The sequence below is a fragment of the Lactuca serriola genome, chromosome 2 (genome assembly GCF_051521515.1).
Source record: "Lactuca serriola cultivar US96UC23 chromosome 2, Lser_US96UC23_V15, whole genome shotgun sequence".
NCBI lineage: Eukaryota > Viridiplantae > Streptophyta > Magnoliopsida > Asterales > Asteraceae > Lactuca > Lactuca serriola.
This window is the reverse complement of record NC_136409.1, coordinates 62142637-62152163: the sequence shown is the minus strand read 5'-3', so window position 1 is coordinate 62152163 and position 9527 is coordinate 62142637.

The following is a 9527-nucleotide window of genomic DNA, read 5'->3' as shown; positions in this document are numbered from 1 at the left end:
GAAGTTCTTCATCGAGCTCTGCTGAGGCGTGACTCAGTTTTGAATCATAAGCATAAGTTTGATTCTGTTTTGTGTTCTTACTCGTATTGATCCTGAACTGTTTAATTACTTTTATCGTACTTGTGAAAGATCTAATCGATCTAAGAGTTTTGAACTCACCAGAAGTGATGACATGGTCCGAGTACCATGATAAGTAGCAGATTAAGAAGTGATGTCATGATTCGAGTACCATGATAAGTAGCAGATTGAGAAGTGATGTCATGGTTCGAGTACCATGATAAGTAGCAAATTGAGAAGTGATGTCATGGTTCGAGTTCCATGATATATAGCGGATTGAGAAGTAACGTCATGGTTCGAGTACCATGACTTGTAGTAGGTCGAGGGGTGATTTCATGGTTCGAGTGCCATGATGTGAGGTGGATTGATAAGAGGGAACATGGTTCGAGTACCATGATTCGTAGAAGATTAAGAGGAGATAACATGGTACAGTACCAGGATTCATAGCAGATCGAGAGGTGGCCACAAGGTTTGAGTATCATGAAATGTGGTGGTTAGTGTTTCTAGTTTTTACCGGTTATTCCATGTGGATTGTCCAGACTGAGATCAGAGGTGAATCGAGTGAGCCCCGAGGGATTGTGGGTGATATGCTAGTTGGATTCGCAAGACTCAGGGATGAGTAGGGATGGTGCGTTTTGGGAGAAAACGGTCAGGGCTGGGCGACTGGCCGATAGTGGAGAGGTCACTTTCTTTGACCCGAGTGGTGCTATTTTCGTTTCCGGTGGGAGACATAAGAGGTGTTGAGATTTCGGTTTTGAGTTTGGGGGCGAGCCCTGTGGGATTGCACGGATGGTGATCTTCAACCAGAGTATATGGCAGTAGGTCTGTCGCGAGGTAAAGATATAGCTTGAACAGGTCGTCAGTGGGGACTGAGATGGTCAAGGACTAGGATACACCATAATTTAGTATAGTAGGGCATGTGTTACCTGCAGCGTCAGACGATCAAGAGGAGTATATCAGGGCGGTGGCCCTTATTGTCTTCGATGGGTATTAAGAGGGAAGTATGGTTTCTGCTCTTATGATAAGTGACGTGATGGAACATTGGTTGAGCAGTCGATGATGAGGAGTACGGTAGATCATTACTTCCAGACTAAGAGTCAGGGTTAATACTGGACAGTTAGGAGGTCCGGTGATGGAATGGTGTGAGATTCTGAATGGCTAAAGGCAGTCATGGTGGGAAGTTCTGAGGATTTCATCTGAGTTTTGGGGAATTTGGAGTTGCTCGATGTCTATTGGGAGATCATCGAGCGTTGCGTAGCACCTTCCAAGAGTAGGTGCGATGTTACTGGTCGAAACAGTCTGTGGGATAGATTGCTGGTACGCCGATTGGGGATGGTTCGAACCCTAAGTGGGGGAGAACCAGATATTTTATTGAAGGGATCAGAGATTCAATCGAGAATGGTTAGAGATCGGGATATAGAGACCAGCGGTGCGAATTCATGAGCATAAGGATATCGGTGATTGAGACGAGGTGCAGAGCGAGATAATGCATGTGTTATGTTCGAAAAGGACGAGTGCCTCCACGGCAAGTGGCCGTTGGTTGGCGACCTTGGGGTGAACGAGAATTCTTCGAGCTCATAATGGTGAATTCGAGATGGTTGGTTCATAGGGTGAGTTCGGCGGTTGAGAAATTCTGGTTTAATGATGGGACTGTTATTCAGCTTGGGAAGGGCAAAAGTTGATTAGACAAGCAATTTCAGGTTGTGGAACTGGAAGATCAGTGGATGAGACGAGAAGTCTTGAGGTTCTATGTGGTGTATCGAGGTATCCGAATTCAATGTATTGGATTTTAGATAATTTTGAGTCTTGAGTGGAGACGGCAAGTGGTGGGTCAAGCATTGATGATTCCAGTGGGAGCCCTTTCGCTTAATGAAAACAAGTGAGATTGTCCAAGAATATGGATTGTAGCAGGGACGGGTGTTTTGTTATAAAGATTGCCACCAGATATAGTGATGCATAATTTGGGTAAGTGCATGCACCTATCTATGATTGATCCGCAAAATGTGAGTCAATGAGAGGTTATTGTGATGCTACGGGAAGCCGTAGTACTCACTAGTCAGAGGTTGTTGTGATGCTACAGGAAGCCGTAGTACTCACTAGTCAGAGGTTGTTGTGATGCCACGGGAAGCCGTAGTACTCACTAGTCAGAGGTTGTTGTGATGCTATAGGAAGCCGTAGTACTCACTAGTCAGAGGTTGTTGTGATGCTATGGGAAGACGTAGTACTCACTAGTCAGAGGATTGTTGCGATGCTAGGGGAAGCCGTAGTACCCACTAGTCAGAGGTGTGGTGATACTGCGGGAAGCCGTAGTACTCACCAATCAGTGAGAGGTTGTGGTGATACTACGGGAAGCCGTAGTACTCACCAGTTAGTGGGAGGTTGATGTGATGCTACACGAAGACGTAGTACACACTAGTCAGTGAGAAGTTGTTATGGTAAAGCACTCTTTGATCAGAGCTTGGTGTAGAAGAGTTTTAGGCATGGGGTGGCCCTAATTTATGAGTTTTTGGGAACCTGGTGGTCAGACTAGGGGCGAGACCGGGGTTTCCTTAATGATAGGGAATCATTATGTTCTAAGTAAGGTGTGGTCATCGCAATCCGAAAGAATGGAATAAGTGAGGTACACATGGGTTGCGGGAAATGAGTCCTGAGTTGAGTGCTTCATTGGGACGAGTGGTTCCAACTCTAGGTCGGGCCAAATTCTCGAGTTTGAGTTTGGCTCTGGTGGTGCAATGGATAGGCGAGATGAGATTCTGGATTCTGAGGTGGGTTCCATGTTGAGGAGTATTGTTTGTCATCTGATGTCTTAGACCTGTGTCGGTCAGTACTCGGGTACGGGAGGTACCGTAAGTTGCATGAAACTATGAGTAGCAAATGACAGAGGTTGGGTTGAGTCGATCTTCAGTTGGGAAGGTAGCATTCGCTTAGGGTTAAGTGAACTTCGTTACTTGTGTGTTACATTGGGCCGATGTGGTTATAGTAAGAAGGAAACCATGGGGACGGTTGGGATAACGCAACAGATGACCCTTGAGGTTCAACTGTTGGGTCGAGATCAGACCTGGTACTCAGTGTTAAAAAGGGATACAAGGAATGGAGCCGAGGCTTATGATTTTTAGATGTCTGAGCACAATTCAAAGCGAGCACGATTAGTCTTTTGGGTTTAGGGGTAGAGAGTTTACAATTCTTTGTTCGGTTGGGTCCCGATAGCAGTTCAGTGGATGAGCCCTGCTGGGACGTGAACCCTTTCGTTTCTTGGGTCGTGATTCGAATGGTTGCTATGTTTGGTATGAGGGATCGGTTGCCGATTGTTGGATTATATCTGGAGAGAATCTGAAGGGTTGGTTATCCTACGGGATTGGGAATCCCTATTGGGATCCAAGTGTCCAGAGAGGATGGAAGCTGTGTGGCATGAGATCCTATCGATGGTGCCATTTGGTTATTGGATTCGATCTGTATGTGGAGGAGCTATTTCGAGGGCGAAATCTAATTTAAGTGGGGGAGAATTGTAACATCCCGATTTCCAGGTATGATAAAATGAGTAGTTACTTTCGAAGTTATGAGGAGTAACTCAACGAGTTGGTGCCTTAACTCGTCGAGTAGGATCGCGGCTTGGTGACGTGGAAAATGAATGGAGTCAATGAGTCGGCAAGCTGACTCGCCGAGTCAGTGTTGTTAACAGAAACCCTAGTTCTCTCGGGCTTGGGCCTATTTAAAGGAACTTATAGCCTCCTTGGCCCCTTCCCATCAGTGTCTTCGTCCCTTGAAAGAAACCCTAGAGTTATTTGTGAGCTAAAGAGGAGAGAGAGGCTAATTGGAGGTCATTTTTTTTGAGAAGAAGGTCAAGGGTGTTGCAAGGATCTCAGAGGAGAGTTGGTGGATCAGTTACATCTTCATTTCAAGCTTCAGATCTGGTACAAGCTCTTGTCTCCCTTGTGTTTGAGTAGATTTCCTTTGGTGGTTAAGTTAGGGCTTGTATCACCTTATTGATGGGGTTTTGGGTGCATCTGAACCCTTTTTCGAGTTATTTTGTAGACCTGGACCTTGTGAGGTCCAAATAACCTGAAAGTAGGCGGTCATGAAGGAGTAACCTTGGAGCTTTGAAGCTATGAAGCTTCAATTGAGTCATAATGATGTATAGAGCAAAATGCACCATGCATGGGCCTCAAGTTCAGACCTTTACGTGGCTTTTGGGTGCTAGAAGGCCAGATCTATAAGTTAGAGAAAGAGATCTGACCTTAGAAGGTCGAATGAGTGTTGCCATGGAAGAGACTCGCCGAGTCCATAAGGGAACTTGATGAGTCGGATCAGGTTGCCCCACGATTCATGAGCAGTGGTAACCCGTCGAGTGGAAGGTTCACACAACGAGTCGGGTAAGGTGTTAGAAGGATGCAGAGGACACGCTTAGACTTGCCAAGTCGCCCATGTGCACTCGACGAGTCTGGTCAAAGTTTGACCATTGACTAGAGTTGACTTCAGTTGACATTGGAATTTTGGTGAAGCTGATTCAAGAGAGGTCAGAGAGGGGTAGAATGGTCTTCTTCCCATTATTAGAGATGAGAACATGAGAGGATTTTGATTAGAGATGTTATCCTATTGACAGGAGGAGGCTAGGTCGGGATATTCGAGCACGAGAGTTTATCTGACTTCATACAAGGTGAGTCTTCTCACTATACTTTACCTAGAGTGGTAATTATGTGTGACCGGAAGGTCTTATATGCTATGAAGAGTATGTGTTATATGTTGATATGTGATATGTATGTGTTATGTTATGTTATGAGTAGCATGGAATGGACCAGAAGGTCATCATGATATGGACCAGAAGGTCAGCAGGGTATGGACCGGAAGGTCAAGATGAGACGGATCGGAAGGTCGATGAGGAAGACCGGAAGGTCATTATGGGTAGGACCGGAAGGTCTACCAGGGTTGGGACGGAAGTCCCCTGAGACACATGGATCGGAAGGCCCCCTAAAGCTATGGCCTTGAGTGGCGTATGTGTTGTATATGGTATATTGGGGAACTCACTAAGCATTTATGCTTATCGTGTTATGTGAGATGTGTTTCAAGTACTAGCGAAGATCGCGGGAAGGCGCCGACATGATCTATACACACTGATGGAGTTTTTATGTATTTGAGATCTTGGGATTTTTTCACTTGGATGACATGTGTTACATTGGATTTTGTTATTTCTTATGAATGATTTTTTTTAAAAAAATGAAAAATTGTTTTGAAAATAAGTCGTAGACTAGATCTAACACATAGAGTTACCAAGATAGAAACTTTATACCTTCAAATGCTAACAAAATGGATGAAGACTATGGATCTATGAGATCCACTCCAACCAATGCTTTAACACCAAGCTACTTCTTCTTCAAAGTGAGAAAAAACACCAAGGTTTATCCACCAAAGCTTAATAACACTCAAGAACAAGTTAGGTTTTCATATTTGGGGTTTAAAGGGTTGGAGGCTAAAGATAAGAAGGGTTCCAAAGAAGTTAAGGTGTTTAAATAGGATCAAAGACCCAAAACTAGGATTTTGGTCTGTTTATTGTATGCCCAACATACAGATTGTATGGCCAGCGTACGTGGGTGGTCCATCGTGATCATCTGAGCCTCGTACGCTCCGCGTACTCGACTTAACCCAAAATCCTTATAACTTTGAACGGCCATAACTTCTTTGTTCCAACTCCAATTTTGACATTCTTTATATCCACGAAAAGGTAATGAGAAGTTCTATAGTCCTATCAAATCTCCTTTTATTTAAAACTTTTCGAACATAAATAAAAAATTCATGAAAGGCCCGTACGATCACTTTACGTTTATATAATAAGGCTCCAAAACACAAATCAAACACTCAGTACCCATAACCTACGTTATTCACCACCAAATAGTTTTAAGCCTCTCCTTCCCAAGGCCCGAAGTCTTATGATACTTGATCTCCGGGTCATGGCCCCAAATTATGAAACAACCCAAAACAGGGTGCTACAACTGTCCCCTATTTAAATTTTATTTCATCCTCGAAATAACTCCTTTCTACCTTCTAACCGCCAGACAACTCAGACGATACCTCAACAACCCCGATACAAACTGAAAAGTTGACCCATACAACCACCTTTCAACGTTATAACCGAACCCAACCTTAGCAGGGCTCATAGATCCCAATGACAAATAGATCCTTACCCTACTAGCATAAAACTCTCAGGAATATCTATTTCTACTCTGCTCGAAATCCGAACCCCAAAACCTTGTTTGACTCCCTGACAGACATGCCATTTAGAATTACTTCCAAATCGACTCCACTTTGTAATATGACTGAGCATAAACCATTCGCTTGAAAACAAGACAAATCCTAATATAAGTCCCAGTCAAGGGTACCAACTCAGACTCACATTTTCATATCATAATTGTAATTCTGGAGTGACCTGAGACCTTCCTGGTCTCATGCTTACCAACCAACTAACTGATATACCAGATTTCTAACTAATTGCCGAGCTTGTTAGCCTCACACAATCGCATCGCGAGACTTCTAAACAAGGGTTCATCTGGAAAGAGTTGTCCTAGCTTGCTTTTCATACTGGCTCCAACATCCCTTCAGATCTAACAAATGGATAACATAACCAACAATTACATTGATGCAATAAAAATCCATCTTTCTATAAACGATTGTTGGGTTTTAGTTCAAAAATAGTTTCATAAACTTGAAAAACATGGAAACGGAAGACTTTAATTTTTGAAATAACATAAACATTTTATACCCAACAAGGATCTTCTTGCATGTTATAGAAAGATTAAACACCGACCAAAGAAGAGATGAAGAAATAACAACCTTTGTAGTTCTTTGGGTCCTTTTGGGAGGCATAGAAGTTGATGAAGAATATGGAACCTTTGAGACACCAAAAATGACTCATCTTGATGTGGATGCTAGTCCAGAACTCTTAAACCCTTCAGCTTTAAGTTCATAGCTAATATGAGCTTAAAGAAGGCCTGAAGATGCAAGTGTTCTTCAAGTTTTCTAACAAAATCTAGAGAAAAAGGGAGAAGGAGGAGAGAATTCAGCAATTTCATCAAGAAAGGAATGAGAACGCTAGCCAAATGCAAGCCCTCTTATTTATATGCATAAAATGATGGTATTAACCATTAGTACTTAGTAGTTTAAAGCATGGTTTCTTTCCCTTTAAAGCATGGTTTCTTTCCCTTTAAATAATCAAAAACCCATCACTAGCATGCTTGAAAGTATGCTCACGTTTTTTGACGATTAAAAGGAAGTTAAAATTGGTAAATTTTATAAACTCTTTTATAAAATATAAACCTTAACCTTTTGGTAAAACACAAAAAGTCCTTTTGGTCCAAAATGTTGTACATGACTTAGTAAATCATACCATATGATATATTATGTTACTTGCTAATGAAAATTATTATTTCCATGAAATAAATAATTCCCAATTTAATTATAAGAGTTTTATTGAATATTTATTAAAATCACTTTCTAATAAGTAATCATTTGTATCAAGTTGTTGTTAGTGTGACCCATTAGTATCATATATTATTTAGTAATAACACTTTAACATGACTCTGGAGCATACTGGACCTTTCAATCTCCCACTTGCTCAAGACTAATATTAGACTGATATAGACAGTGGTGAAAGTCTAGCAACATTTCACTGCCCCTAAGACTATACGACTGTTTGTGCCATTCTATCAATGCCCAATTCGCAAAAAGCTCAATGCTATAATTAGTGTATAAGGTATGTTTATCAGTTATCCCTTTGCTATATACATCATGTTGGACATGAGATTCATATCGCGGTCAATCTCATTAGTTGTTTAACTTTTGGTAAGGCGCCTTAGATGTCTAACTCTTAAAACATAAGTGAAACAAATCCCATCATGACTACATAACCCTCTTGCATAGTTCACACCATACCTAAAAATGGCTTTTATATCTTCCCAATTATGGAACAACATTTGACCATATCAAGCATAGTACTCCCTACACTTAAGTCCCACTATGTATCTCATGAGTTAAGGATACACAAATAGTACCTTTTAATCAAGTGTTATTCACGATAACGATCCATGAGATGATCTTCATGCGGGTCAGTTCAATAGTAGTTCTCTGTCAAGTATCTATGAAACTTAGTTACAATCACTTGCCTACTTTCATCTAGTGGGAGTCAACCAATCCAATTCATATTAATCTTACTTCATAATTGCAAGCACAATTATAACCGACTATGAAACTTTAGAATAATAACATTATTCATGGATTAAACATGTTAATATGGAACACAAGTATTAATGTGATGACGATATCCCAATGTATCATAACATTATCTAATAGTTGTTTTTATAATGTTCCAATATCGAAACACTAAATACAAATAAAAAATTCATTTCTAGAATAATAAAGTCTTATAGTTGAAGTGTGACCAATAATACTTAGCTTAAAAGAATGACTCTATCAATGGATCTGTCAAAATTTAATTTGTGTGAATTATGTGAATACTTTCATCTCTATACTTCACTTTACTCTAAGTATAGTTAAATATCTATGATTGGTGTTCTTTCGTGACATAGAGTCTCTTAGCTTGATTAAGTATACCCTCAAAGTCACAAAGATTTCTATGTGATCCTCGAATGGTAGAAATCAACATAGTTTTTAAATGATTCCATTCACCCAATCATATTTGAATTCATCTTCTAAAGTAGTGTATTCTTATTGTTGTAGTAGATTGTGTCATTATGTTTTACTTGGACCTCATTTCGACAAAACTTACTCTTTATTCCATAATGAAGTAAAAAATCCAATTATAATTCATAATTATTTATATCTGTTTAGAAATTAACATCTTATGTAGATCTTTCCAAAAGGATCCTGCCTAAATTGATTGTCTCATATACATTCTCTTAGTTCTTCTAAAGTATTCTTAAAATGCTCTTTGTAGTCATCTAGTGACTTAACCATGTATTCACTTAGTATCCTATGACATGCTTACTGCATGCTCAAATACCATTTCCTTTGCATAATATGGCGTAAATGATGAATTCATTTACCAAGAAAATTGAATATAAATCATTTCATCTAGTTCAAGCCTATGAGCTATGTACTTTGGAGGCGTGTTCAAAATGATGCTATATGAAAATGCCAAGATTTCTCTAATAGAATATTATGTCTTGATCCATTTCAAGATATTTCCAATATATGTATAACGAAATGAAACTTTTAACATTCATTTTATCTATCCCGTATAGATTCTACATTCCAAGAATGTATCTTCACCTTCCTAAGTATTTCATTCTATAAACACTTTCCGAGTTAAGGTTAAAACGACCTTTCTTAGTCAGAATGCGATTTCAAATGATTAAGTATGTCTCATTTATACATAATTAGGAATTTCACTATGCTCCCACTAGTTCTTAGTAAACATACATGTTTTATTTATTTTGATGTAAAAACATACCTTGTGGTTTTAC